The sequence below is a fragment of the Monodon monoceros genome, unplaced genomic scaffold (genome assembly GCF_005190385.1).
Source record: "Monodon monoceros isolate NGI ecotype Baffin Bay Population unplaced genomic scaffold, NGI_Narwhal_1 Super_Scaffold_1, whole genome shotgun sequence".
NCBI classification, from domain to species: domain Eukaryota; kingdom Metazoa; phylum Chordata; class Mammalia; order Artiodactyla; family Monodontidae; genus Monodon; species Monodon monoceros.
The window spans coordinates 35,931,323-35,946,374 of record NW_021703765.1 but is presented as its reverse complement, the minus strand read 5'-3'; the positions used below and the strand labels follow the sequence as shown (position 1 = coordinate 35,946,374).

The window sequence follows — 15,052 nt, the reverse complement described above, 5'->3', positions numbered from 1 at the left end:
ACACAATTCAGATTCCACCTGCATGCACTGTAGGTGCCCCTCAGTTCCTCAGCAGGCACACTGATGTCCTTTCCCAACACTCACATGTGCACGCACAGACATACGTGCACGCACAGACATACATGCACACACAGGCCTTGGGAACATGGAGGACACAGCAGCTTTAACTGGAGAGCAGTGAATGGATGAAGACTCAGGGCTGAGCTGACGTTTAAGACTGTTAATCAGACACCCAACGGGTAGCTATAGAAATGACACTGGGGGCACCCTTGTCCCTTATTCTTTCCTCTCCTGTCAATTTCCTATCAGCTCTAATATCTTTCAAGCTTTGGGGTCCTTGCTTGCCTGTCACTTTTCTCTCCACTCTTAGGTACACCTTTTTCCAGAGTTTGGGTGGGCTAAGAACGTGGATATTGGAAAAGGTCAAATTAGCTTCGTAATTTGCTTTGGTAGTTTGTGTGCAGATAGGATGCTTCAAAAAGTTCCCTCTGCCCCAGGAGCCCTCTCACCCTGACCATACTATTTCCAACTCCACCTCTGAACTACGCTTGTCCTAAGAAGAGGAACCGCTCTATCTGGATTTGAATGATGGGCTATTTTCTAGTGTTCTTTTATTAGGCAGAAAATTCAGGCTGGGGCCATTTTCTTCTTTCTTATGTATTCCTTATATCTAGTGCAGAATTGGGCCCAACTTAGTAAGTGCAGGATGGATAGAAGGATGGATAAACCCAAGATTATTAGTTTACAAAATCATTTCATTTGCCAGCCAAATCTTGATCTTAAATCCTGCTCCAAGGGTCTGAAATGAAACTTTGTTTTTGTCTAGAGGTCTAACACCAGCCAAAGAATGGCAAGCCCAATTCCAGACAAATTCTTAGTCCCAGCCTTGACTCCCACTGCACCGTGATGATAGGTAGGCTAAGCTGTAAGTACCACCATCGGTTAACTGAAATGACCCATCAAAGGCAGCCAGGTGCAAGAATGGCTCCAACAGGCTGGAAAAATAAAGCCGACAGAATACCTGATTAATTCAGGAGCAAAACCTTGTGCCATCGTCTGTTGTTCTCTGACTCCTCGCTGTTGGGACTCTGCTTTGCCCACTGGGTGATGTGTTCCCCAAGAGTAAGGATGGAAGTCTCCCAGCTTTAAAGTCAGAATTAGGTTCCGGGGATTTCTCCAGCCTTGGAGCTAAATGTTACCTCCAAAATTAGAGTCTGGCTAGTTTGCACCACAATAGAAGGGCTACATGGACTGCAAGGGTCCCAGTGACCATGGCATTGTGACCAATCTTCAGGAAGGGAAACTAGCGTATATGTGTACTAAGTGCCAAATATTGTTCCAGTTAGTCTCAAATGCATTATTTTTCCTAACTCGGACAACAATCTCATGGTTGAAGATTATTTTAGAAAAGACTGAGGCTCCACAAGGTAAGCAGCTCACTGACTGCCCCACAGATTTGGCTGTCAAATACCCAAACCTGACATCTTTGCCCTGCACCTGTGGACAGACTTTGGCTGGAGAAGAGTGGAATGGACTGAATTAATATCAAATGTGGTGGGAAGCACAGGGCAGATTAGGGTGTGATTAGACTTCATTTCCACATTTCCCCTTTCCTTCTCCCCAAGAGCGTCTGATAAGTTCCTCCCATGGTCAAGTGGGACAGTGCAGTGGGCAGAGCCTCTCTAGAGGATTTGCAATTCAAGGGAGATTAGTGGATTGAAAGAGAAATATCTCCAGTGGTAGAATGTCGGGCACCTAATGGCCAGTGAGAGAACAGCTGGAGGTGGGTGGATCAGTCCTAAGGACTAGAGAGCCTGGGCCTAAGGCAGTTTGCTCCTGGTATCTCCTCCCTCTTCCAGACCCACTTCCCTCTGCCCTTTCCTGTCTGGCTCCCTTGCTTTCTCTCTTTCTTTTCAGGACTCTGAGTTGCTAGGCAACCCTGGTCTGGAGCTGGTATGGCGAGCAGTCTCCACACAGGGACGGGGAGTCGATGGAACCCATGATTACAGGTATCTGTGCAGAAAGGAAGACGACAGCACCCCCCTCATAGCCTCCCAGAGATACAGGAAATGACAGGTCTGGGTGAGAGAAGGAAAGCTTTGCTCAGGCCACTTGCCACCTCCCCTCCCTGTTCTCCTGCTCCCTTCTCCCACCAGCAGGACTTCCTTCCATGCAGGCCCCAGAATCTTGGTGCCCTTGGCCTCCTAGTGCCCCACTCAGACTACAGTGATCTGGACCACCCAGGCCCTAAACACCTCGCCTGGAGCTCCCTCAGCTGTTCCCCCTTTATGGGCGTGTACTCACTTAGGCGGACCTCCATGGCTTAACCTTGCCAAGTGTGAGTAGGCCCTGGAGGGGGAAGGGGAAAGCAGGACCCCTCTGTACCTGCAATCTGGAGAGGTGAGAGCTATCAGTCTCTGTTGTGCTCCGGTGATACAGGGGAAGGGATGTGTCTGTTCATGGTCAGCCTAAGCTGCTCCTGGAATCCAGAGGGACAGTGGCAGTGCCTGAACTGAGTAGGGGTGGAGCTCAGAGGACAGCCTAAAGACACACTTGTTGCTTCAGTGGTACAAGCTTAAACGTTTACTGAGTTCGTATCCTGGGCCAGGTACTACCCATTCTGGGTGCTGGTGATTCCACAAGTAAGGAAACATTCAGTCTCTGACTTCACAGAGCTAATATTTCTACCCGACAAGAACGCCAGCAAAAATAGACAATTAAACGAATAATCCTACTTTGGATAGTGGTTTTAACTGTTCCCTTCCCAAGGAACTGTCCTGCTCAGAACTGGGGGGGCGGGGGGCTGGGTTCCTTTCCAGCAGTTTTCACCCTGGAGCATCTGGATCCCATCACTGTGACATTTCCCAGAAGAGTGCTGGGTAGTCCTGGTGGCAGAGGTGCTCCTAAGTGTGTATGTGTGTCCTCCACGGACCCCCATCGTGTGGCATAGGCTTGAGGACGTAAGGGGCAGGGCTGATGGCACTGCCCAGGCTGAATCGGCCTCCTGAATGAAAGTTGAGGCTGTCAGTCCAACACAGCTCTGGGGAAGCACGTGATCTAGACCTGGCTAATCAGAGCTCAGTGATTAGTTAAGGAGGGGCACGTGGTCTAAGGTAGCCAATCAGAGTCCACTTCTGCACTCCGGGTTGGTGGGGTTCTTTTTCTGCAGGGGTTGCGGAGCCGCAGCGGGCCACGGGCGTTCTTTGCTGTCCTGGAGGAGGTCTCAGCCCACCCAGAGGAAATCAGAGCCAGGCAGAGAAGTGAGACAGCTGAGCCTCAGGCCAGTGCACCTTTGGACCTTTGGGTTTCATAAGCCATTATATTCCATTTTATTTTATTTTAAAATTTTGTTATTTTATTAATGCTTAAGCCAGTTTGTGTGGGTTTTTTACTACTTGGCCCAGTTAAGATTTCTCTACCCACATAATGTCATCACTGCTCCCCTCCCCTGCATCCCTCTGCTGCCCAAGTGTCCAGGGGTGTCCTCCAGACTGAGGAGTTTCCTTAGTCCAAACTCCAAGTTTCAGGCCAGGGACCACTTATTCCCTCTTCTCTCTGGAAAAACACACCTGGGCTGTGCTCCATCTCTTCAGGGCCCTGCCCTCTACCAAGGTTTATTTGATTAAGTTATAGTAGGCTACTGATGGCTAAAAATTGCTCTGGCCATCAATAATCCCGTGTGGCACTTTCACAATTGTACTGCAGTCCTTCGTGCCATAACCCATGGACCTGGGTACCTGATGTTGGAAGTTCAGGCGCTGTGGCAGGCTGCAGGGAGGTGGCTTCATAGGATGCTCCACCTAGTGACTCTGAAGTTCCTTGGCTGTATGTTCAGTTTCTCTGCCTGTGTCCATGGCTGAGGGCCAACTACCTTGGCTTGCAGTGGAATGCCAGAGCCTCTACCACCGTGAGGAGGTCACGTCCTTCTCATAGAAGGAGGGAGAAATGTTCTGAAGGGAAGGGTTTTGGAAACAGGCATTGGGTGAACTTCTGAGTCCTGGAGTGGCCTGGACTAGTCAGTGGCCTTGCAGGGCATCACTCTTCTCCTTTATAAAATGTACGCTGACCCCCAAGTCCTCTTCTAGCACTCACATCTGGCCTGTAACTCTAAGTGGCCCGTGGGCCTTTGTGTTTTAGTGTGACAAGTGTCCCCATAGGAGTGTGAGGTATATTTAAATGGATACTTTTCACAGTTCACTCACGTTTCACAATCCACTCATAGTTTTCTTGCTCCCTTCCGCTGGTTTCAGGCTCATTTTGTGACTTACTCGTGTTCATTCCATGCAGGGCAGTGAGGGGGAAGTGTAAGGAGTTTAGCTCCAGCAATTAGGACATCTGGGTTCCAGTCCCAAAGTGGCCGCTATCCAGGTAGCCAAGACCTTGAAAGAGGTACCTACTACTCTTGATCTGTGTTCTTATTTGTAAAATGGGAATAAAACCATTTTGCTTTGCTTATAGGTTATGGCTTATGTGACACATTAAATGCAAATGCAATGAAGAGATAGAGGCTGTGTAAAAATACCAGGGAGCTCTTGGCTCTTGACTTGGAGGAGGCCAAGGTGCAACTTTCTTCGGTTATCCTGCATCTGAGTTCATCCTACCCCAGCTGCCTCTGACACGCTGCCCAGGTTTGACCTTGAGGAGATTAAAGTCGCGTACCTGAGCTGTATCTGTGGGGAAGCCAGTGCTATGCCTGTCATCGGCCCCCTGAACGTGTCTCCAGAAAATGTTGATGATGATGTCACCAAGGCAGCAGGTGGCTGGATGGGTCTAAGGTTACAGTGGAACCAACTATTCAGAAGAGACAGAACTATATGGAGGTGGTACCATTGCTTCTGCCCTGATCATCATCAAGAAAAATATTAAGCTCAGTGGAAATACCACTTTTGATGACACTGTCAGCATTGCCTGACAGATGCAGCACTAATTTTTAGCCAGAGAACTCTCTGGAGCCATCAGAGATGACTGCACAGTCTGTGGGTTGCAGTGTTGATGGCTGCCTTCATGACATCATACATGACATGAATAGTGTTACAGCAGAATGCCCACCTAGTTAAGAACTACAAAGGAAAATGTTTCAATAAAGAATCATTTGACAATTAGAAAAAAGAAAAAGAAAAAAGAAAAAAATACCAGGGGGAAGTGTTACAGTTTGGTAATATGCATTGGAAAACAGAGTTTGTCTTCCGGCACATCCAGGAAGCAGGTGGTACAAAACACTCTCTGACAATGGATAGTGAGATGGGGGCTCAGAGAGGGAAGGATATCAGCCCAGCATCACACAGCAAGTCCCTGGACTGAGGTGCAGTCTGCGGGCAGAGCAGGAGGCCCTCCTACTGGTGTCCTGTTGGCTTACTCTCCCAATTTCCAGGTTAGAGATTTGAATCAGATACAAGGCAAATGCTTAGGCAAGGAAAAAGTGTTTTGCTAGCTTGCTCCACAGGGAGAGCCTGTGATATGATATGAAGCCGAAAATAGAGTGCCTCAGGAAAGAATGATCAGCCACTGACTGTCTTGTGGTGGGTGTGGGGGGCCTCCTCCAGGAAGACAGGAGTTGAAATGAGAATAGAACGCGGTCGCTGCCATGTTGTACTGCTGAGTGCAGACGCTCTGGGCTGGGATTTGGAATCCGTGTCACAAGAAAGGGGTCCCGCTGGAAACGCTCGTTTAGCAATGCTGTCCTGCTGCGGTCTGTGGAACATCCTGACACAGTCCAGGGCTTGAACAAGGGCCAAGGATTTATCCAGAAACAGCAAACCCTGTACAAAGACGATCCTGGATTTAGAACAGATGAAAGGTACTTTGAGGGAGTTCAAAGAACGGGCACATGCTCCCCGATGGCTTCTTGCTGGATATTTTGAGAGGTGACTGGGACATGCTTTCCCTCAGCTTCTCCCAGGGGTCTTTTCCAACACGGTTTCTCTCTATTAGTATATTCCAGAGCTCACGGGCTCAGAAGTCTTAATATGGAAATTCCTGCAGTGGTGGGAAAGGGCCTCTCCCAGTTGGGGTTTGCTAAGGCCATTATTCTGATGATGTTAATGGTGATGACTAATTGGCACTAATGATGGAGATGGGGAAAGTAATGAGACCAACCTGATCGGGCGACGGGAAAGATAGAGCTGTGGGCACGTGTTGAGGACGAGGATAGTGACAGTGGTGACAGTAGCAGGGAGCTAGGTTTTAGAAATTTGTTGGGAAATCTAGGGGACAAACCTTAGCTTGAACTTTACTTTCTTGTCTGGGAAAGTAGATTATTGGCAAAAAAAAAAAAAAAAAAATCTACCTCTGGGAAAGGGGGAAAGAAAACACTTTTTCTGTGGTCAATCCTGTCTAACCAAATACTTGGTGTCAGTTCTACCAAGTATATTACAACATGGCACCAGCTTTCTGGTGGGCCCAGGGCAGTGTGCACTGAGATACCAACTCAAGCTGATATTAGTGGCCGAACAAACCACTGACCTCCCAAATGTAAGATTAATACAAGAAGGCACCAATCCTCCTCATTTTCCTTCTCCGAAGTGTGTCTAGAGAGGAAGGATGTGAAAAGTCAATCATCAACCTCTTCTTCAACATCTGAGACAATCCCACTGCCTTTGGAGAGCATTTCATGTGAGGTTGTGCTTGCAATAAGTCCTCTACCCACTATTTCCACCCTTGAGTCCCAACATCCTTGCTTTTCCTAGTAATTGGGTCCAGCTGGTAAGATGGCAGCATTAAGGCAAAGGAACTCTGAGGTCTGACTCCTCATGTCACTGACAGCGTCCTCAACACCAAGGGACAAGTTAAGGTCTCTGAGGGCTAGTGAAAGAGGGGGCAACATGAGTTCCAGGTAATCACAATTTCACTGATTCCCAAAAGCATTAAAAGAAAAATGATTAACCAAATTTAATCAGTTACCATCAAGTAAAGTGAGGCACTGGTAGCATCACTCAATTTTGGTGAGATTATAAAACATGAGAAGCTTGATTTCAGAGTTCTTAGCCATATTTTCCTTTAATTTTTTCTTCTCTGTGGATGTCCTCACCCATGAACCCCTGCCTCAGTTGTGCACAGTTATCCCTCCAGTCCAGGGACAGAATCTCAGGAACCCATTCTGTGATGTTAGGACAGAATAACAATAGTGCTGTTGCTGGTTCTGTTACACCATGAACATGTGCTCCCTTCCCAGGGAGCTTTCTCTTTAATGAAAGAGCCTGGAGAGGAAAGTGCTTACCCCTTGAAGGGATCTGAAATGATAGATTAGCACAGAGAAGGCCCTTTGCCCTACAAACCACACCACAAAGGTGGTGCCATGTGCTAGGGCTGTGGCAATGGTGGCTTAATGGGATTGAGGGCTCTGCCCATTGGGATTCCTCCTAGTGAGTCTGAAGTCAATAGCTTGCCTCCCTATTGACTGGGGGAATGAAGATAGCAATATCCTGCTCACATGTTGGTTGATAAAGAGGGCCCACCTTTTCCTAGAAAGTGGCTTCTTCCTGAGGAAAGTGTGAACTCAGTGCTGTCAGTTTCTTCATTGGTCCTCTTGTTTTATTAGCTCTTCTTTTTTAGTGAGTGAAACTTTTGTGCATGCTGGGTAGCTAGAGGAGTAACTGAAAGGAATTATGCAGAAGGAAACAAAGTTCAGACTCTAAAAGGACAAAAAGGATTTGCCTTGCTGGTTCTCTTAGGTCAGGAAGTTCTTAAGAATTGACTCATCAGCATGCATAAGTTTGAAACTAAGGAATACAGTGGCATTTAGAACTCCCATTCATTCACTCGTTCACTTATATAATAAATATACATGGATTAATTTTTATAGGGCCAAAGGATTTAGGACTGAAAGTGTTCTGGAGAGGAGAGCTGCGAGGCAGCGAAGGAGAAGAGGAAGTATAAATAAGTTCCAGTTATCAATTTTTGTGTGACAAATCTCCCCCAAACTTAATGACTTAAAATATAGCAATCATTTTATTGTTTTTATCTCTACAAGTTCAAGGATTGACTAGGCTCAGCCAGGCAGTTGTTGTTCAGGGTCTTTCAGGTATTTGTAGGCAGATAGTTGGTGGCAAGGGGCTGGAGTCATCGTAAAGGCTTTCTCACTTGCATACTGGTGGTTGTTGCTGGCTGTTGACTGGGACTTCAGCTGAGACTCTTAGCCAGCTGATCACCTATGCTTGGACTCTCCATGTGGCTTAGGCTTCCTCACAGAATGGCAGCTGTTTTCCAAAAAAAGGGCATCTCAAGGAAACTGGGTGGAAGCACTATCCTCTTGTATGTTCTGCCTTCAGGAGTCCCCTAGTATCACTTCTGCTGTCATCACAGGCTGGCTCAGGTGCCAGGGCAGGGGACATAACTTGCCTCTTCACTGGAGGAATGTCAATGCCAATTGTAAGAAGAGCACATGGGATGGGAGAACTTGTTGCAGCCATCTTGAAAAAGGTAGGTAGATCCAGGTGTGATTGGTCTTGAGTGAAATCTTGCTGAAAAACTAATACTAATTAATGAAGACTAATCTGGAATAATTAGTCAGCAATACTAGGAAGTGTATGATCAAATGGGTGATTGTATCACATGGATAATTATGGCTGAAGGAGGGAGTCAGGACAGACCTCATGGAAGAAGTAAGACTTTGAGCTGATTTTGAAGCCTGTGTAGGGTCCATTTGGTTACGTTTAGTTTATATTCATTTTTCACCAACACAGAAAAGAAATGAGAATAAGCAAAATTATAATTATTGGTAATTCCTCCCATTACCAGTGAGATAATACTTACTTAGCATTTCCAGGTCCATCTCCCCCAGTTTTTTTCCCTGGGAATGTATTACAAATTTGCAATCCTACTTAACTTTTTTTACTTAATATATTTTGTGAATGTTTTCCTAAACTTTTAAATATTTTTCTAAAATATAATGCTGAAAGGCTATAGAACATTCTATCATGTGACTATGCTATGATTTACTTCTAAATCACTTACCGTTGGAAATTTAAGCTGTTGTGTTTTTTTTTTTTCTATTGCAAAAAACACTGATGAAAACCTTTATGCAGAGATCTTGGTGCTCATCTATGATTATTCTCTTAGGCTTAATTGCTAAAGGTAGAATTATTGGTCAAAAGCTATCCATATTTTAAAAACCTTTTACATATCTTGTCATAGTGGCTTCTAGGACAGGTCATGCTGGCTGCCCATCCTGCCAGGGTGAGTCCCTGTTTATTTGCAGGCTTGCCAGTATTGATTGTTACTGGGTGCAAAGGACAGTTTCTTATCTGAGAGACCAAAGTGGAAGTTTGGGCTTTACTCCGATTTTATCTTATTATTAGAAGGGTAGCATTTTCCCATATATTTCTTTAGCGTCTGAGTTTTTTTTTTAAGTGATTTGCTAGTTTAAATTTGTTGCCTATTATTTTCCATTGGTATTTTCCTCCTATTGATTAGTAACAGCTGTTTATAAATTATTACTCTTTTGTTCAGCATATATGGTGCTTTTTTCTCATTTGATCTTTCTGTTTTCCAGGTTTGTTTGTGATGTGTTTTTTAGATGTAGGGAGGTTTTGAAGCTTTCGTGTGGTCAAATCTAGTAATCTTTCTATTTATGTATTTTTCTTTTGCTCTTATGTATGAAAGGCCTTATTACAATAACAGAATAATTTTACCTTGTTTTTCCTTTGTGTTCACACACGTACCCACATCCATACTCATACATAAAATACTGAATTCTCAAATCAGTCTGGGCTATATCTTACGATACATTCTGAGGAGGGGGTCTCCTAAAGATCGTTTCCCAAATATTTACCCAGATGTAGGATGACAGGATTTAGATCAGTAGTAGAGGGAGAAGCCAGCACGCTTAAATGGAGAAATTGTGTCATTCTGGCTGAAGCAGAGGGGGGGCTTGCGGGGGTTGTGTAGGGGGCAGAGCTGCAGGGGTGATTGCACTTACCTTCTGGAGGTCCTGGGATGCCAAGCAAAGGGAGGTGTGTTGTAGGCATTAAGAACCATTTCAGGTTAGGGAATAGGGAAATTATTTTTTTCTGTTCCTGAACATCTCTTGAGGACTTGTGAGGAGTCAGGTACTCTGGTAAATATACATAATAGTTCATTTAATTCTCACCACTGCCTATGAGGCAGGTACTGTTATTATCATCGTTTTATAGATGAGATGATTGAGGCTTAGTAAATGGTAGGGCTGGGACTGAGTCCAACTCTGGCTATTTCTAAAGCTCTGTGTTCAACCACCGTGTTTATTCATTTCTCAATATAATTAACGTTAAGAGTTTCAGAAAGTTCATCTGGAAACATTATACAGGTTAGAAGGAAGCGGGGAGTGATTGAGGTTAGGAGTTTCTGAAATACCGGAGGATGCAGTGATGAGGGCCTATACTGACGCGAGGTTGGGGATGGACCGCGACGATGCAGAGGGAGGAGGAGAAGCTGGGAGCAAGCAAGGCAGGGAGGGAAGGGGAGCTTGCTGGGTTTAGTATCCTTCAGTTTTAGCTTTTATTCTAAATATTTGATGAGGGTCTCGCCCAGGGTCTTCATCAATTGATCTTAGCAGTTACCACTCTTCTGAGACTTAAACAGACATTTTCAAGGACCAGACAGATATTCTTGTGTAGAAATTGAGAACAGGACCCAAAATTTTTTTTCCCATTCATCCAGATCTTCAAAGGAAGCCAGTGTGATTAAAGCAAGTTTTTCCCCAAGGGATGGAGCTGTATCTTCATTCTTTCAATGAACATTAATGAAGCACACAGTCTGCTGTGAGGGACCCAAAGACATGTTAAAACAGAGCCTGCCTGTATGGAGGTGAGAGCTGAGCAGAAGTAGTAACTTGCACTTGTACATAAACATCACACAAAATGGAAAGTTCCAAATTGTCCCAAAGAAGCATAGTTAATGGCTTATGGGAGGCCTGAAAAGAGAATTATTCTTGTTGGGAAGGCTGGGAGCAGATAGAATCATGAACTAATAACTACTTCCTAAGTCAGGGTCATGCTGCGCTTGCTAGAAGGAACAGATAAGAATCTTGTGTAATGAGAACTTTATTTCTTTGTTCGCAAGCCCTGCGACCTGCCCTCCTACAGGCACGGGTGACTGCCTTGGCATTTGTCCCTCCTTCCCCAGCCCCTGAGGTGGTTTACTCTTCAATTACGGCCCTATCATGCTGTAATTCCAGTAATAGAAGCAGCTCAGTTGTTTTCTTTCTTTATGCATCTAAGATGTTCTAAGAAAGAGGACAGAGACAGATGAGTAAGAAATAAACTGCAGCTCAGTACGCAGAACATGCATCTTTATCCACAGAATTACAGAACGGGTGTTGCTTTTCTTCTCCACCCAGGGACAAACTGAAGTCCTAACTGTGTTTCAAAGTCTTCTCAAGTAACTCAAACTGCATAGATCACGCACAGCCCTTATATTTATAACCCCGATTTGACCTTGTGGTTCTTGGTAAGGGAGCAATCATAAATAGGCTTAGGTCTGCAAGAGCTTCCCTACAAGAGGCTCTTTTGCCCCACCAGACGGGCCCATGAAGAGAGAGAGAAGGATCCTCACTGCTTAGGAGCTCCTGGGTTTGAGTCGCAGCCCTGTAAGTTCCTAACTATCAATTCCAAGTTCTACCAAATGTCTCTAAGCACCAGTTCATTCATCTGTGAAAAGGGGTTAGATATCAGCACTCACTTCATGAGAATGTTGTGAGAATTATGTGAGGTCGTGGAATAAGCATTCAATACATAGGCAGGATTAATGCAGAATGAGGACAAGCAGACATCCCAGTTGGATGCAATTCCGTCTGTTTCATTGAGTTTTCACGGTGCTGGACCATTCCCTTTTGGGCTGGAAGTCCCCATTCCGTGGTTGGGTCATCAGAGTACTTGGAATGTGTCTTTCCTATCTCGTGACAGGGTGAGTACACCCTGATGAATATGTTCTTTGTGTTATCATTTGAAATCTCTTCTGAGGTTTTTACAAGTGCCCTAGGTTTGGTAACTGTAAGTTTGAAAATGCAAACTGGCCAGTGTTTCCTTTTACCCTGTACATAACCCACCAGGGCAAGTGGCTCACTCTGTTGGATCTGCCAGTTTTACTTATCTGTACCCTTTACAGTGAGTCCAGGAGGGAAGGGATGGGTCCATGTTGTATATCTCGGCATTCCCAGGACATCACATAGAACCTGGCATGTGGTGGACATTCGCTGAATATTTTTTGTTTTGTTTTGCATTTTTTGTTTTTTTGCCGGTACGTGGGCCTCTCACCGCTGTGGCCTCTTCCGCCACGGAGCACAGGCTCCGGATGCGCAGGCCCAGCGGCCACTGCTCACGGGCCCAGCCGCTCCACGGCATGTGGGATCCCCCCGGACCGGGGCACAAACCCACGTCCACTGCATCGTCAGGCGGACTCTCAACCACTGCGCCACCAGGGAAGCCCCACTGAATATTTATTGAATGGATGGCATGATGCTGCATCAGTGCCCAAGGATTAGTGACAAACACCTGTTGGGCCCTTTATTTTTTAACTTATCTAAACTTCACGACAACCTTATGAACTAGGTACTTTCATTTCCAATTTATTAATAGAGAAACAGAGATTCAGAAAGGTTTACCAACTCACCCAAGGTCGAAGAGTGACATGCTTCCTCTCTCTATACACTGTCTCATTCATCCTTAAATACTCATTATCATTATACCACTCATTAGCCATATGGCACCTGGCAAGTCACAAATCTTAGAAAGAATCACACGTTCTTACGATGAGAGCTGCCTTGCTGTCTTGGGAACGTTTTAATATTTTCTGGATATTCACAATCCTGAAAAATAAGTGACTCATCATGATATTGTTTTGATGAAGCCTGAAAATGGCTTGTCTATTTTTAACATCGAGTGACAATAACTAATAATATTAGGTTCTTTTATCGTATTCAGAGAGGAGAGAGAAGTGAAAGGTCATGGGGGTTAAGGAGTATCTGTAAGGAAGGAGGGCTGGGTCTACCCAGCACCCAGGAGAGAAACAGTCTCATTATCTCAAGCATCTTGTCCCAAAGCTGGGTGCTCCAGGCCACATCAGGGTCTGCTTTCTGGGAACCTTCACAACAATTGTCCCCAGCACTGTCTACTTTGTGATTGTTCTCAGTTTCATCTTGGGCATGTCTCTCTCTAGCTATACTCTTTCTGTGTTTTCTCCCTTTCTGGTACGTTTCTGTTTACATAGCTCAGGTTCTTTTTCAGCATTTGCATCAACTTTCAAATTATTGGCACTGTGTGATAATCAACTTTTATTTTCTGAAAGTATGAATGATTGAACAAATGAATGAATAAGTAAATCTATTTGGAGAAGAATTCAGAATATGTCCGAGTAATGTGTAGTGCAGAACAGAGAAGGCAAGAAGGGGGTTGGTGGCGTTTCCTGGTGGTTAGCATGCAGGCTCTGGGATCAGAAGGCCTGAGATGAACCCTGGCTTTACTACCTACCATCCCTGAGATCTCGGGTGGATTACTCACCTTTGCAAAGCCAATTTGAAACAGCAATAGCTCTATCACTTATCTACTGCTGTGTAAAAAACCACCCCAAAGACCGGGGGCTTAAAACAACCATTTTTACTGATCATGTAGCTGGGGGTCAAGGAAGGCTGTTTGATATAGGCTGGGTTTCACTGAAGTGGCTCCATGTCTCTTATTTTTCTCTAGTGCCAGTGGGCCAGCCCGGGCACGATTCTCTGGAGATTCCAGAATTGCAGGAAGACAAGAGGAAACATACAAGGCTTTCTAGGGCCTAGACTTGGAGCTTGTTGCTGTCATTTTCACTCATATATCATTGGTCAAAACAAGTCACATGGCCACACTCAAAGTTAAGGGGAGAGGGAATACACTGGGCTCATAAGGGCACCTCAGTGGTATGGATGCTGCAGGTGGGGTGGGGATGAAACACTGGATCCAGTAATGCATTTATCATACTACCTTTCTGAACCATGGGAAAAATTGAAAGAGATGGTCCTTGTCATGGTCCTTGCCTGATGTATTGTAAGCACTTCACATGTGATTGGTTAGGTTACATATCTTGTAAGCAATGCATAAGCCATAGCTACTGTAGCTGTTGTAACTGTTATTGTCAGAAATGCAGGCATGTTATCCCAAAGATCAAGACTCATCAAGAACTAAGCTGGAAGGAACCAGTGAAGCAGGCTGTGTTTGGACAGAAAAAGGGAAATTTACTCACTTAACAAACATTTATTGAACACCTGTGTGCCACACACTGCACTTGGCGTACATTTGAGGACAAAGCAAACAAAGATTTTTGGCCATGTGGAGATTACATTTCAGTAGAGGAAGATACAGGCATAAAACAACAGGAAAATAAGTAAATGATACAGTGCGTTGATGCTATGGGAAAATGTAGAGGAGAGTAAGGGGATGGGCATGATGCTGTGCGGGCAGGTTGCAGGATTAAATAGGTTGGTCAGGTGGGCCTTCTCGAGGAGGTGAGAGCAAAGACTTGAAAGAAGGAGATGGAGGGAGCCAAGCAGACATTGGGGGGAAGAAGGTTCTAGTCAGGGGACCCCAGAGCAAAGGGCCTAAGGGATGCAGAGCGTGCTTGAGGAACAGCATGGAGTTCAGTGCGACTGGAGACCATGAACGAGGGGAAGAGTAAAGGAGTTGAGGTTGGAGAGGTCATAGGGAGGAGGGCCTTGCTGGTCATCACAAGGGCTTCAGTTTAGTCTTAGTGGAATGAGGGGCTCCTGGAAGGTTTTGAACACATGACATGGTTCTTATATCCAATGCCATGAAACAGGTTTTAAAGCACATGGCTGCTGTGTTAAGAATACTTCCAAGAAAGTAAGGGAGGCTGTGAGAATACTCAAGGAAGGACGTAATAGTAAATTGCGGTTGGGTGATGAAAATAGAGGGGGTGAACATCTTGAATTTGCATGTGTTTTGAAAGACAAGCCCACAGAATCCACTGGCAGATTAGATATAGGGTGTGACAGAGAAAGAAGAGCCAAGGGTGACTTCACAGCCTGAGTGACTGAGACAGGAAATGGTGTGGGCAGAATAGGATTTGGGTGGGAAAAAATTGGGTGTTC

General features: G+C 45.2%; 1 pseudogene; it reads left to right on the top strand.

The window, feature by feature from the left end:
* LOC114892671 overlaps positions 1-5,057 on the top strand; it is a 40,984-nt pseudogene extending 35,927 nt beyond the window's left edge.
* The last annotated feature ends 9,995 nt before the right edge of the window (positions 5,058-15,052 follow it).